This window comes from Homarus americanus, unplaced genomic scaffold (genome assembly GCF_018991925.1).
Source record: "Homarus americanus isolate GMGI-L3 unplaced genomic scaffold, GMGI_Hamer_2.0 scaffold29898, whole genome shotgun sequence".
Classification (NCBI taxonomy): domain Eukaryota; kingdom Metazoa; phylum Arthropoda; class Malacostraca; order Decapoda; family Nephropidae; genus Homarus; species Homarus americanus.
In genome coordinates, this window is record NW_024711417.1 from 130840 (window position 1) to 147483 (window position 16644).

General features: G+C 45.7%; 1 protein-coding gene across 3 annotated transcripts in view; it reads right to left on the reverse strand.

Moving 5' to 3' along the window:
- Positions 1 to 16644, reverse strand: part of LOC121858195 (adenosylhomocysteinase-like 1) — a 134286-nt gene that overhangs the window by 54702 nt on the left and 62940 nt on the right. The window lies entirely within an intron of this gene.

Consider the following 16644-nt stretch of genomic DNA (forward strand, 5'->3'; position numbering starts at 1 on the left):
AGATGGATATATGATAGAAGTATTTAAGTGGGTGAAAGGAATCAATAAAGGGATATAGATAAAGTTCTTATAATATCCGGAGCAGGATAGGACTCTGAGCAACGGATTCAAGTTGGATAAGTTTAGGTTTAGGAGGGAGATAGGAAGGAACTGGTTCACAAATAGGGTGGTGGACGAGTGAACGCTTAGCAACTTTGTAGTAAGTGCTGAACTCTGGAAAGTTTCAAAAGAGGCTAGATAGATTTATGGATGATAGAGAGTGGTAGTAACTCCTGACAGGAGCTGCCATGCACAGGCCAACCGGCCTATTGCAGACCTTATTTTCTTATGTTCTCTCTCTCTTCACTAGGTCAGCATCTCACGTCACTTCCCTCCTCCTCCATTACCTCCTTTCTCATCTCCCTTCCCACCCCCTCAACCTCTCCCTTCACCCTCTCCTCCCTGGGCTGCTCCTCAGGTGATTGGTACGTCACCATTCCCCATCCCACGCAAGAGAGGGGGACTGGCTGGGAGTGGGAGAGTGAGAGGGGGCGAGTGTTAATCCCCTCTCTCTGTTGGCAATCCCTCTCACCAATGGCGGCGGACTTAAGAAGCGGTGAGAACGACCACACAGTTAATTGACTTGTTTCGAGAGAGGAGAGAGAGAGGAGGAGAGAGAGAGAGAGAGAGAGAGAGAGAGAGAGAGAGAGACGATAAAAGCCAAAAGAGGACTAAAAAAAACCCCAGAGAAGGTTCGAACACGTATATGAATTGAGTTCAAAAAGTCCGAACGAAGTGAAAGCAAGAAGAAGAAAGTTTCGAACACAACACCACAGCTCCACCACATACATACATACATACAAACAAACATCACCATACCACCATCACAAACACACAGTATCACCCACATACATCACAAACACCCGGCAGCGAAGTCTCTTAATTATCGTACGTCTGGCATAAAAGTCTGGCAAAAGGCTCTAATTATCGTACATCCGGCAAAGTGTCTTATCGTACGTCTGGCAAGAAGTCTCTAATTATCGTAAGTCTGGCATAAAGTTTCATTATCATACCTCTGGCCAACGACGCTAATTAATTATCATACACCTGGCCTCCGTGGCATCAAAACTCACCAATTAACGAGCACAATGACTTCCTGATATCAAGACCAGCCAATCACCTGCCAGAAAACTCCCAGCAATCAAACTCTTGCACCAATCAGCTGACAGAATGTTCAGAGATATTATAGTTTTAACCAATCACGGCTCAGATATTCTTGCGGGGATATATGACGAATTATATTTACCCAATCAGAACAAAGGAAGGATGACGTCATAATAAAACAGACCAATCACAGCGCTAGATATACGAGACGGCGGCCACACTAATAAACACAATAAGAATCCCATCGCCAGCACAAGCGAAGCCACGACCACTGCCTTACGTTCGCCAGTGTAGGCAGATGACGGGCGAACAATTGTGGTCTGATTGATACTCGAGTTCGTTGTTCTCATAAGTGCAAGATAACGCCAGACGCTAATGTTCGCTCGTGCTGTCGTTGTCGAGAAGGGACCTCAGGGGTGAGTAACAAGATGAGTAACACGATGAGTAACACAAGATGAGTAACAAATTGAGTAAGAAGGTGAGTAACACAAAATAAGTAACACAGGATGAGTAACACGCGGTGAGTAACACGAGTAACACGGCTGAGTAACAATCCACTGAGTCAACACAAACTCTTTCAATCATCGGAGTTTCTCATTGATTTATTAATTAATTTTTATTACTGCAGTAGGTCGAGAGGAGAGGAGGAAGGGGAGAAGAGGGGAGGAAGGGGAGAAGAGGAGGAGGAAGGGGAGAAGAGGAGGAGGAAGGGAAGAGGGGGAGGAAGGGGAGAAGAGGAGGAGGAAGGGGAGGGGAGGGGACGAAGGGGGAGAAGAGGGGGAGGAAGGGGAGAAGAGGAGGAGGAAGGGGAGGGGAGGGGACGAAGGGGAGAAGAGGGGAGGAAGGAGGGGAAGGGGAGAAGAGGGTGAGGAAGGGAGGGGAGGGGAGAAGAGGGGAGGAAGGGGGAGAAGAGGGGGAGGAAGGGGAGAGGAGGGGAGGAAGGGGAGAGGGGGAGGAAGGAAGAGGGGAGGAAGGGAGAAAGAGGGAGAAGGGGAGGGGAGGAAGGGAGAAGAGGGGGAGGAAGGGGAGGGAAGGGGAGAGAAGAGGGTGAGGAAGGGAGGGGAGGAAGGGGAGAGAGGGGAGGAAGGGGAGAGGGAGGGGAGGAAGGGAGAGGAGGGGAGGAGGGGGAGGAAGGAGAAGAGGGGGGAGGAAGGGAGAGGGAGGGGAGGGGGAGGGAAGGGAGAGGAGGGGAGGAGGAGGAAGGAGAGGAGGGGAGGAAGAGGAGAAGAGGGGAGGAAGGGAGAAGAGGGGAGGGGAGGAAGGGAGAAGAGGGAGAGGAAGGGGAGAGGAGGGGAGGAAGGGGAGAAGAGGGGGAGGAAGGGAAGAGGGGAGGAAGGGGAGAAGAGGGGGAGGAAGGGGAGAGGAAGGGAGAAGAGGGGAGGAAGGGGAGAAGAGGGGAGGAAGGGGAGAGGAGGGAGGGGGGAGGAAGGGGAGGGGAGGGGGAGAAGAGGGGAGAAGGGGAGGGGAGGGGGAGGAAGGGGAGAAGAGGGGGAGGAAGGGGGAGAAGAGGGGAGGAAGGAGGGGAGGGGAGGAAGGGGAGAAGAGGGGAGGAAGGGGAGAAGAGGAGGAAGGGGAGAAGAGGGGAGGAATGGAGAAGAGGGGAGAAGGAGAAGAGGGGAGGAAGGAGAAGGGAGGAAGGGGAGGGAGGGGGAGGAAGGGAGGGGAGAGGGAGGAAGGGGAGGGGAGGAGGAAGGAGGAGGAGAAGGGAGGAGGAGGAAGGGAGAGGAGGGGGAGGAAGGGGAGGGGGAGGAAGGGAGAAGAGGGGGAGGAAGGGGAGAAGAAGGAGGAGGGGGCAGGAGACCAGGAGGAAGGAGAGGTGCAGGGGAAGGAGACGGCAGGCAGAGGAGTAGGTGGGAGGAGGGGAGGGGAGGGCTCACTCCCACTCCACTACCCTCCCTACTTCTCACAGTCAGTCAGTCAGCTTTAACACCCCCCTCCTCTCTACCTCCTCCCTAACACCATTTTTTCCATAAATCAGTTAAAATAAAATTTACCTTAATCTAACCTGGAAATTATAAGGTAATTTCTTCCTTCAACGTCTACCATCCTGGGAATAAAATCTACTGTTTCGTCTTCCATCCTGGGAATCAAAAAGGTTATCTAGACTTCAGTTATCCAACATCCTGGTAAATTATACGTAATCATACATAATCATACGTAATCGCAATCATACATTCACCTTGCGTCACCCATCGTTGTGTCGCCATACATACACCTACGTCTCCCCATCTCCCCACCTCTACTCCCTCCCTCCCTGTTGACCTTTCTTCTCCTCATCTCCCCCATCAGCATGGTAAGGGGCCGTGGTGGGGAGGAGGAAGGGGGAAGGGGTGAGGAGGAAGGGGGAAGGGGTGAGAGGGGAGGAGGAAGGATGAGAGGGAAGGGGTGAGAGGGAAGGGGTGTGGTGGATGAACAGAGGTGAGAGGTGAGGAAGGGAGACACGTGGGGGGAGGGAGGGTAGATAGGACACTTGAAGGACTAATGTACCCGCCGGTCACGTCCCCTGGGGCAGTGACAGCGAGTGACGGCAGTGGCGGGAAGTGGAGTGGTAGTGGTGGGGGAATGTCAGCAGTGGTGAAATGGAGGGAAGTGGCGGGGTAGTGGAGACAGTGGCGGGGTAGTGGAGACAGTGGCGGGGGTAGTGGCGGCAGTGGCGGGGGTAGTGGCGGCAGTGGTGGGGAGAGAGAGAGAGAGAGAGAGAGAGAGAGAGAGAGAGAGAGAGAGAGAGAGAGAGAGAGAGAAAAAGAAAACTGACTACCTAATGATCAAACTTTACCATTAAATCGACCGAGTGACTTAACACAAAAGAAAAATGACACCAACTTACTGACTCAAACTGACACTACCTGACTCAAAACCGACACTTACTGACTCAAAACTGACACTTACTGACTCAAACCGACACTTACTGACCAAACTGACACTTACTGACTCAAACCCAACTGGGATACAAATAAACCCGACTGGGATAATAAACCCAACTGGGATACAATAAACCCGATTGGGATACAATAAACCCGACTGGGATACAATAAAACCCGACTGGGACAATAAAACCGATTGGGATACAATAAACCCGACGATACAATAAAACCCGACTGGGATACAATAAACCCGACTGGGATAAAATAAACCCGACTGGGATACAATAAACCCGACTGGGATACAATAAACCCGACTGGATACAATAAACCCGACTGGGATACAATAAACCCGACTGGGATACAATAAACCCAACTGGGATACAATAAACCCGATGGGATACAATAAACCCGACTGGGATACAATAAAACCCGGATGGGATACAATAACCCGACTGGGATACAATAAACCTGGATACACAAAAACCCGACTGGGATACAATAAACCCGACTGGGATACAATAAAACCTGCTTGGGGATACAATAAACCCGATTGGGATACAATAAACCCGATTGGGATACAATAAAAACTTACCGACAATTAAACCCGACCTCCAGAGGTTTATAGGTAAAACATTGACAAAAAAAGAAATTGTTGATGGAGATAAGTGGGGGAGGGGGGGAGGAGGAGGAGGAGGAGGAGGAGGAGATGATGGAGTAAGAGGTAAAACAAGTGAGGAAGGAAGAGGTAGAGAGAATGAAGAGAGGAAGAGAGAGAAAGAGAGAAGGGGGGTGGAGAGAGAGGAATACTGACGACTATGGAAGCAGAGGAAGGGGACGAGGGGAGGGGAGGAGGGGGGGGGGAGGGGCGAGGGGAGGGGAGGAGGGGGGGAGGGGAGGGGAGGAGGGGGGGAGGGGAGGGAGGGAGCGGAGGGGAGAGGGGAGGAGAGGGCGAGGGGAGAGGGAGAGGGAGGCGAGGGGAGATGAGAGGGGAGGGGAGGAGGGGAAGAGGGGAGAGGGAAAGAGGAGGGAGGGGCGAGGGGAGGAGAGGGCGGGGGAGATGAGGAGGGGCAGGGAGGGGACAAGGAGAGGGGGCGAGGGAGAAGAGGAGGGGCGAGGGGAGAAGAGGAGGGGGCGAGGGGAGATGAGGAGGGTCGAGGGACATTATTCATTAGGAGGGGGGAGGGGCGGATGGAAACAAGAGACGGAGGGTAAGAGGGGGTGGGGGGGTTGATGAGGGGACGAAGAGGAGGGAGAAGAGAAGGAAGAGGGGAGCTTAAGGGGAGAGGAGGGGAGGGGTACAAGAAGGTGAGGGGGGAGGAGAGGGAAGGGAAAGAAGGAAGGTGACTGAATGGGGGGGGAGAGAGAGAGAGAGAGAGAGAGAGAGAGGAGAGAGAGAGAGAGAGGGAGAGAGAGAGAGAGAGAGAGAGAGTAAGGCAGAGGTGGATGGAGACAAAGATTGGGGGAGAGGAGAGAAGTAGGGAGGAGGGGAGGAGGGAGGGAGGAGGGAGGAAACACTGTGTGTGAAAGCCAACGTGGAGATGATGACACAGGGAAGGGCTGAGAGGGACTGAGGGGGCTGGAGAGGGCTGAGAGGGACGGGGGGCTGAAGAGGGGCGAGGACTGAGGATGGATGAGAGGGCTGAGGATGGATGAAAGGGCTGAGGATGAATGAGAGAGCTGAGGATGTACGAGAGGGCTGGGGATGGATGAGAAGGGCTAGACAGAGTCGGAAAGGGACTGAGAAGGACTGGGGAAGCTCAGGAGGTGGTAGAGTGGGCTAGTTTGGGTTAAGGGGAATTGGTGGGGGCTGAGGAGAGACTGGAGGACGGTGAGAGGTAAAGGGGGCTGATGAGGGCTGAGGAGGAGACGGGGGGTGAGCCGGTAAAGCATCGACCCCAAGTAACCCATTTCACGCGACGAGAGAGAGAGAGAGAGAGAGAGAGAGAGAGAGAGAGATCCCTTCTGACTCACATAATAGCACAAAAGTTCACTGTCAACAAACTGGTACATCATCTTTAATAAAAGGTTCTGTCATTAAGCTTAAGCTCGTGACGGGATGCTGTTCCGTGCCTGCTGATGATGATGATGTCATTTCCTTTTGATGACGTCAGTGTTTGCTAATGACGTCAATAGGAAGTTTATGCTAACTGGTCGTCTGATCGGCCTAAGTGACCTATTTTAACAGTGTCCTCGAGTTACTATTATATTTAACATTATAATTCATGATTAAATAAAAGGTATTAAAAACACACACACACACACACACACACACACACACACACACACACACACACACACACACACACACACACACACACACACACACACACACACACACACACACACACACACACACACACACACACACACACACACACACACAAATAAACAAACACAGCCGTCCAGATCTAACCACTTTAGTGTTAATTAGGAGAGGTCATCTGTCGCCTCCCCTCCAATACAAAGACCCTGATCAGCTCCTTCCACGGGGCATTACCTTCACATCACTGAAGACAGAGTCACGCTAGTCACTTGTCCAGGTCGGGAGGGAGACTTCCTTTCCTAGTACCGCGTCTCCAGCTAGCAGAGTCTCCCATAGTAGACATAGTCCAGCAGCACCCCCGCTAGGCCTCCCTCAGGTCACACGTGAGTCATTGTCAGAGCTATCCATAGGGTGAGTTACTTACGGTGGGAAGTGTATTCATTTTATGTTTGTGTCCGAGAGTCAGTGTCTAGTAACGTAAATATACTGTGCTATTAATATGTCCATGTCATTCAGTTAGTTAATAAATAGTTGTATTGAATTGGTATTTTATAAAGATTTACCCTAAGAACGTATTTATTAACCGGCCTCCCTACCAAATCTCTTCTCTTTACAATCCCCCAACCAAACCCAGTCCAACCCACCAAACACAACCCAACCCACCAAACACAACCCAACCCACCAAACCCAGTCCAACCCACCAAACACAACCCAACCCACCAAACACAACCCAACCCACAAACCAGTCCAACCCACCAAACACAACTCCAACCCACCAAACACAACCTAACCCACCAAACACAACCCAACCCACCAAACACAACCCAACCCAACCTACTGAACACAACCCAACCCTAATTAAACACAACCCAACCCACCAAACACTAACCCAACCCAACCCACGCACAACCCAACCCACTGAACACAATAACCCAACCCACTGAAACACAACACAACCTAACCCACCAAACTCCAACCCAACTCCATCAAACACAACCTGTTCCACTCAACATAACCCAACCCATTCAAACACAACCTAACCCAACCCACCAAACACAACCCAACCCACCAAACACAACCCAACCCAACCCACCAAACACAAAACTCATGAGAAATTCGACAGTTTTACAGTGGAGGTCTCCCAAGTTCCCTAATGGCAGCAAGACCTAACTCTGGAAACTTTTACCAATAGCGATTTTAAGTGCTTTCAGAGGCAGAATTATGAGAGTATGATGATAAGAGTTGTGAGTATGATGATAGTTGGGAGTATGATGATAGAGTTGTGAGTATGATGATAGAGTTGTGAGTATGATGATAGAGTTGTGAGTATGATGATAAGAGTTGTGAGTATGATGATAAGAGTTGTGAGTATGATGATAAGAGTTGTGAGTATGATGGTAGAGATGTGAGTATGATGATAGAGTTGTGAGTATGATGATAGTTGTGAGTATGATGATAAGAGTTGTGAGTATGATGATAGAGTTGTGAGTATGATGATAAGAGTTGTGAGTATGATGATAGTTGTGAGGCGATGATAGAGTTGTATATGATGATAAGAGTTGTGAGTATGATGATAGTTGGGAGAAGGATGATAGGGTTGTGAGTATGATGATAAGAGTTGTGAGTATGATGATAGTTGGGAGTATGATGATAGAGTTGTGAGTATGATGATAGAGTTGTGAGTATGATGATAGAGTTGTGAGTATGATGATAAGAGTTGTGAGTATGATGATAGTTGTGAGTATGATGATAGAGTTGTGAGTATGATGATAGTTGTGAGTATGATGATAAGAGTTGTGAGTATGATGGTAGAGATGTGAGTATGATGATAGAGTTGTGAGTATGATGACAAGAGTTGTGAGTATGATGATAAGAGTTATGAGTATGATGATAAGAGTTGTGAGTATGATGATAAGAGGTGTATGATGGTAGAGATGTGAGTATGATGATAGCAGACTTTTCCCATTCCTTCCTTTACTTTCCTCCTCTCTTAGCTAAAGTTAACCTAATCTAATGTTAACCTAATCTAATGTTAACCTAACCTAACTAACCCAATCTAACTTATAGCCTAACATAATAATTATAACCTATCACAACTAATCTAAACTAACCTAACCTAATCTAACCTAATGTAACCCAATCTAACCTAACCTAAAGTAACCAAATGTAACCCAATCTAACCTAACCTAAAGTAACCAAATGTAACCCAATCTAACCTAACCTAAAGTAACCAAATGTAACCCAATCTAACCTAATTTAACATAATGTAACCCAATCTAACCTAATCTAAAGTAACCTAATTTAACCTAACCTAACCTAACCTAACCCAATCTAACCTAACCTGACCGCCCTAGGTATAGCGTTAAGGAAAAATCATTAAGTGAAATAAGCTGTGGGGCTAATCTCCAGCTAAAGCCTCTTTTATCACAAATATTTCCTGATAGTTCCCGTGTGGTGTGAGCTGACGACACAACATCAATATTCCCTCTACTGTAATGTTTTGATGTAAGGACACACAAAAACTTTCGTCTTATCTTGTGGTGTCATAAGGTTACAACACAACAGGCTGCTCATTTGTTGTCCACTGTTGGGATGGTCAACAACACAAGTCACGGGTTACTTGTGTTGTTGACCATAGAACACAACACGTATGTCTTTGAGAGGTTGAATCAGGAGCATATCTTCACCATAAGAGTGTCGCCAACATCACTCTCCTTCAACCACTAATAAACCATCAAAGGCTTGTGTGGTGGGTGAGGAAGTGTGTCACCATCAACACCATAGCCCTTCGTCACTATCATTAACAACAGTGATGATAGTGACGACAACGAGGGCGATATTAACCCGACCACCTCTGCTTCACTGACATCGAGAACCTAACCTAACCAAACCTAACCTAACCTAACCTAACCTAAACCTAAACCTAACCTAACCAACCCAAACCAAACCTAACCTAACCAAACCTAACCAAACCAACCCAAACCTAACCTAACCAAACCTAACCAAACCTAACCTAACCTAAACCTAACCTAACCAACCCTTTGTTATATTTTGAAGATGGGCTCACAAGGGCATGTAAACAGGCAGACTTCAAGGTATCTTATATATGTCCCAGTGTGAGTGTTGCGGGGGATCATGAGTAGCCAAAGGAGTGGGGTGGATGAGAGGGGTGGAGGAGAGTGGGGTGGAGAGGTGGTGAGGAGGTAAGGGAGGGGAGAGGGGTGGAGGGGTGAGGAGGAAGGGTGAGGGGTGAGGAGAGGGTTGAGGGGTGAGGAGGCATGGGAGAGGGGAGGAGAGGTGGGGTGAGAGGGGTGAGGAGAGGGTGGGGGGCGGAGGAGGAGAGGTGGTGGGAGGGGTGAGGAGAGGTGGGTGGAGGGTGAGGGAGAGGTGGGGTGAGAGGGTGGGCTGAGAGGATGATAAGATGGAAGAGATAAACACCCTATTATTGATGACGACGACATGACACGCCCTCCCCCACACACACCCTCCCCACCCCCACACACCCTCCCCACCCCCACACACACACACCATCACGCCCTCCCCCACACACCTTTCACACCCTTTCCCCACACACACCCTCCCACCCTCTCCCCCCCACAGACACACACCTGATCACGCCCCCACACACACCATCACGCCCCCACACACACCCCCCAGACACACACCATCACGCCCCACACACACACCATCACGCCCCCACACACCCCCCAGACACACACCCACCCCACACACACACACCATCACGCCCCCACACACCCCAACCCTTCCCCACACACATCCCCACCCCCTCCTCCCCACAGACACACACACGCCCTCACACACACACCATCACGCCCCCACCCCACACACACCCCCCCCACACACAGCATCATCACGCCCCACACACCTCCCCACACACACACACATATCATCACGCCTCGCACACCTCCCCCACAGACACAGCGGTCATCACGCCTCACACACACCTCCCCCACACACATATATCACCGCCCCCACACACACCCTCCCCACACACACCATCACGCCCTCACACACCATCACGCCCTCACACCATCACGCCCCCCCACGCACAAACACACCCTCACATCCTTCCTCCCGTGCACACACATACCACCCTGCGCTAAGTCCACGCATAAACGTGAGTTGGTCTCTGGCAAACATAGTGTGTTCATACCGTTTGTCGTCTCCTTGAGCACAGTTGTCGTTTCTGTTAAGGAACTCCAGGATTCATTTTACAGCGACGACCCACAGCCATAACCAAACTACCTGTCGTTGTAGTGATGAAAGCTGAAGTTATCAAAAAAACCAAAATAAGACCTGTTAGTCGTTTCAACCTCAATTGTCGTCCTGATAGCTTAATTCCAGGATACAGACATCAAAAGAAGGTCTCTTGACGTATCTCATGGCGGAGTTGTCGTTTTTTTTTTTCCCGGAGAATCTCAAGACATTGTCAACAAAGGAAGATGGATTGTCGTGGCCGGCCAAGGCGTAGTGGGCTGTGAGGAGACCTAAACGACACAATGAGGAATATCTCACACACACACAGTCAGTCTCTCTCTCTCTCTCTCTCTCTCTCTCTCTCTTCTACAAACTCATCCTCTCGTCCTATCTCTCCCTTTAATTCTCTTCTTCACTCTCCTTACACATCTAGGGTCTCCTCTTCTCTCCCCCTTCCCTATTCATCCACTCTCCTCCCCTTCTTCTCCTCCTACAGAACAATCCTCTCTCATTCCCCTTCTCTATATAGCTTCATCTTCCTTCCCTTCTTCTTCTTCCTCCATCCTTTCTTCTCCCTCTCACCCTTCCTCCGTCCTTCTCCCTACCCTCCTTCATTTTTCCTTCCGTCTCTTCTAAATTCTCTCATCCCCTCCCATCTTCCTTCTTTCTTTCCACACTCTCTCTTCCTTTCCATCCTCTCTTTCTTCCCTCTCTCATTCCTAATATATTTTCATACCTTTCGACTTCTCCTACTTTTCGAACCTCCTCCCATTCCCTCCCTTCTTTTTTCTCCCCCCCCCTTCATTTCTTCTCTCCTTCATTCCCTCCATCCGTTCTTCTTACCTTATCTCCCCCTTCCTTACCTTCCTTTCTTTCTTCTCTCTTTTTTTTCCTTTCCTTACCTCCCTTTCCTCTTACCTCCCTCCTTCATCTCTCTCGCGCCCTCCCTCCTTTCCCTTCCTCATCAACTCCACCACATTCACATCACGTTACACTTCCTCCACATGAGTCGCCCACGTCCACGGAAAAAAAAAAACCTTAGTATTTTGTTTTTTAAAGTCCCACAATAGCTGGTAAAAGTTCATGATCAAAGGCCTCCATAAAAGAAGAAAAGAAAAAAAAAAGTCCCGGAATGTCAAATAGCTGGACTTAAAATGAAAAGAGGAAGACCAACATAGACCTCAGTTAGTCCAAGTTAAGTCAGACGTCGAGATGGTCATATATTAAGTCCAACGATAAGTAAAAAAAAAAAAAGTCCAATATCAACGAATACTACGGTAAGTTCATAAACACGAAAGAATATACGTCCAATGTTAACTAGAATACAATAAGTTTGACACCATGACACACAAAAAGTCCAACGGAAAAGTCCAAAAAAATACACATCGATATTAGCGGCAAGTCCAAGTCCTGCAGTAGTACACAAAAGTCTAGAATTTCCTTCATATCTTAATAACTACAAAAAAGACACGAAGACAGTCGACATTAAAACAAAAGATAGGCATTAAAACAAAAGACAGTCAATAGGAGGAAGAAAGGGAGGAATAACAGACTGTGGGAAGAGGTAATAAGTGATAAAAGAGTTACAAAGAAGGAAGTTAAGAAGCATTTGTGTCATGTAACAAACTTCTCTCAATTCTTCTTACCTCCGAGTCATTAGGAAGAGGAGACACAGTGGCACAAAGAAGAGGAAGAGGAGGACGAAGACAAGGACGAAAACGAAGATAAGAGGAAGAGAGAACAAAGATGGGGAGGAAACACAAAAGAGAAAGAACAAAGAGAGGAGGAAACGATGACGAGAAATGCGAAATAGAAGAAAATCGAGATAAGAGGAGTACTCGAAGAAGAGAGACATAAAAGAGAAAACGAAGAGATTAATAAAGACGAAAAAAATATAAACAAAACCAAGAAGAGAAAAAAGACAAAATAGGAGAGAAAACGACTCGGAAAGAAGAAACTAACGAGAAAAAAAAAACGAGAAATACCGAAAGACGAAGACAAAAGAGGGTGACGCCCAGTGGGAGGAGGACACGAGAACTGGGGAATTAATCTCGCAATTCAACGACCAACACGACAAAAATACTAACTGTGGTAAATAAAAAAAAAAAAAAACAATTCTTTTTTATTCTCTACCTGAATCATACGGCAGGAGAAACACGGCAAAAGTAATGTTATTCCGTAAATGTTTTCCTTTCCCTGTTTTGTTTACAGTCGGCATGGCGCTCGGCACTCGTCCCGATACCCTCCTTGCGACTTCGGATTAAAAAAAATATATATTTCCCACAGTTAATCACAATATTAATTGGAATCCCTCAAAATACATCGTACAAATACACTTTTAATTGAATTGAATAAAATTTTAAATACACATACCACAAATATTCTGAATTGATTTGTTATATAAAATTAGGAAGGTGGATGGACGAATGAAAATGCAACTCGCGCTTTCGGACAAACTGGAAGCAGGAGGCGTGCTTTTGTTACCGTTTCAAACCTTTCTTTTTCCACCTATTGTTAAAATCGTCGCTCTTATAATTTTTATTTTTAGTTAGTTACAGTATTATTGTTGTGATGGCTATTAGATATTATTATTATTATTATTATTATGTTGTTACCGTTTTAATATTTACACTTTTGTTAATATTGTTATTATTATTATTTCACCATTGTTAGAGGTGCCGGCGTTCGTTCCTGTTATCATTTTATTATTTTGTTCTTGTTTTATCGTTCACACACACACACACACACACACACACACACACACACACACACACACACACACACACACACACACGAGTCAATCAAGAGAATGGCTGACAAGAAACAAATAAAAATACCCAAAACAGAAAAAGAGAGCGAGAAATCTTACGTGTACGAAGAAGGAATAACACAAATCAAAGAAAACGAATAAGGAATAACACAAATCAAAGAAAACGAATAAGGAATAACACAAATCAAAGAAAACGAATAAGGAATAACACAAATCAAAGAAAACGAATAAGGAATAACACAAATCAAAGAAAACGTAACATAATAAGAAAACAATTGATTAGAAAAGAACAAAAGTAAAAAAAAAATTAACAAAATAACAATAAATACCAATGAAACAAAAACACCAAATAAGTATAAATGATAATACAAGGAAATAGTAAAATAGAACAATAAACAACAATCATAAGACGAAACTGATAACTGGATAACTTAAATAAGAAGAAAAATGACAAAATACGATAATTAGGAAAAGAGAACAAATTAAATGTATGTAAATAAGGAATAGAATAAAATACAAATAATAACACAAATTAAGTAGGATAAGAAAGAGATAAGAGAGAGAATAATGAATTAGGGTTGAGACGGAAGAAAGAGGGGAGATGTGAATGAATAAGGAAGGGGAGATAAGGAAAGATTATAATAGGAGATAGGAATGGAGTTACAGGGATGATAAAGGAATTAAAAGGGAATTATTATACATGATTACACAAGTTAATGAAGCGGAGATAGATATAGATAGATAGATAGATATAGATAGATAGATAGATAGATTTCTACACCAAAAACACACACACTCATTGACATATCCAAGGACGCACGCACACACACACACACAGGGGGAGGGGGAGGGAGAGGCACAGAACCTCTTCCTTCTCCTCATCAACTACTGTCTTCCAATTTTCTTCCTGGTTACCTCCTTGAAACACTCTCCCCCCTCCCTCCCCCTCTCACTCCCTTCCCCCTCTCCCCCCTCACTCTCCCTCTCTCCCTCCCTCCCACCTCACTTCCTCCCCCCCCTCTCTCCTTTATCAAACTCTCATCACTACTGTCACCAATCAAGTTCGCTCTCTTTCTTTCTCCCTCCCCCCCACTCTCCCTTACCCTGCTCTCTCCCTCACTCTCCCTCACCCTGCTCTCTCCCTCATTCTCCCTCACCCTGCTCTCTCCCTCATTCTCCCTCACCCTGCTCTCTCTCCCTCACAGATCAACACCTACTACAATACCAACATAATTGCTTTTCTTAATCATCTTTCAAACTTCAATTAACCAAACTAGGATAAACTCATCATTGCAGCCAATCAGAGGTTGGCATATACGAGGCCTCAAAAGATTTACGATATTAAGCCAATCAGATCACAGGATGGTAATAACTTGATATTGATTCGATGTGTCAAGTCTGTTAAGAAATCCGTTCATTGGTTTTCGATATGGTGATGTAAAACACAGGCAAAGAGACAGACAGACAGACAGACAGACAGACAAATATGGAGGAAACGAGACAGAGAGACTCAACAAAAACATAATAAACAATAGGTTAGGTCTCGGTCTCGGTCTCTCTCTCTCTCTCTCAGCTCCAAGTAAGAAACAACCTAAAGAAAACGGAGCAGTGTGTGTGTGTGTGTGTGTGTGTGTGTGTGAGGGGGTAACTATACCAAATCTCCCATCAATATTATATTACCTGGCTCAGGTAGGTCGGGTATCATCCTACCTGGTGGGTGTGTGCATAAGCCTAGGGCGGGTCGGGGGTCCACACACACCTGTCTGTCTGTCTGTCTGGCCCGGAATCAAGGTCTCAGAATCTTTCAGGTCGGGATCGGAATTTCAGAATCAAACCTTTATCTATCAATCTATCTATCTATCTATCTATCTATCTATCTATCTATCTCTCGGCCACACAAACGTCGATACACCAAACTGGGTGGTGCTAAGGAACTGGAGTATGTAAATAAGGTGTTGAGTGGAGAAGAGCTACACAAACACACGACCCCCCCCCCCTCAAACCTTCCTCCAGGGGCCTCTTACCTCTGTGTTGGTGAGAGAGAGAGAGAGAGAGAGAGAGAGAGAGAGAGAGAGAGAGAGAGAGAGAATATTACTCACAATGTCTCCTAGTTTGGATAACACAAACACACAGATACTATTGTTACTATACACAAAGGCGCTAGGTGTGTGTGTGTGTGTGTGTGTGTGTGTGTGTGTGTGTGTGTGTGTGTGTGTGTGTGTGTGTGGCACTATCTGGCACTAACTCGTGTCTTTAAAACCCAGTGGCACCAGCCTATATGTCACCTCCTGTCACCTGGGCCACTGCCCTCACCCACTCATAAGAGAAAAATATTGATCTCGACGCGATGTTATAACCTTTCAACCCACAAAGACGCAGAAAGTAAATCCAAAATACACGCAAAATAAACCAACAAAGTAAACAAAAATAAACTAAACCAAGCAAACAAAAATACACTACAAAATAAACGAAACCAAATGAACAAAAGTAAACTAAACCAAGTAAACCAAAATAAACCAAACCAAGTAAACTAAAATACACTACAAAAAATAAAACTAAACCAAGTAAAACTAAAATACACTACAAAAAATAAACTAAAACCAACCAAACTAAATAAATCAAACTCAAGTAAACTAAAAACAATAAACTAAAAATAAACTGAAACCAAGTAAAACTAAAATACACTACAAAAAAATAAACCAAACCAACTAAACTAAAACAACCAAACTCCAGTAAAACTAAAAAATGTAATACCATGTAACCAAACCAAGTAAACTAAAATACACCACAAAATAAACTAAACCAAGCAAACTAAAATAAACTAAACCAAGCAACTAAAATACACCAAAAATAAACTAACCAAGTAAACTAAAATACACCTACAAAATAAACTAAACCAAGTAAATCCAAAATAAACTAAACCAAGTAAACTAAAATACACTACAAACTAAACTAAACCAAGTAAACTAAAATAAATTACAAAATAAACTAAACCAAATGAACAAAAGTAAACTAAACCAAGTAAACTAAACTACACTACAAAATAAACTAAAAACTAAGCTAAACTACTTGTGTCCGCAGCTCTATATATGACTTTACCAGTTACGGAAAAAAGAACTATGTGCTACGTTGACCTGGCGTAATTTTAGAAGACCTAACCCATACTTGTGTAATAGAGGAGGGATCACCTGAAGATTAACCCCCCTCCCCATTTATTTCACTTTAAGATTAATCACCCTAATGCTAACCTAACCTAACCTAACGCTAACCTAACCTAACGCTATCCAAACCTACCCTCCCAAACACTAACCTAACCTAACGCTATCCAAACCTATCCTCCCAAACACTAACCTAACATTACGTCATAACCAAACCAAACCTAACCT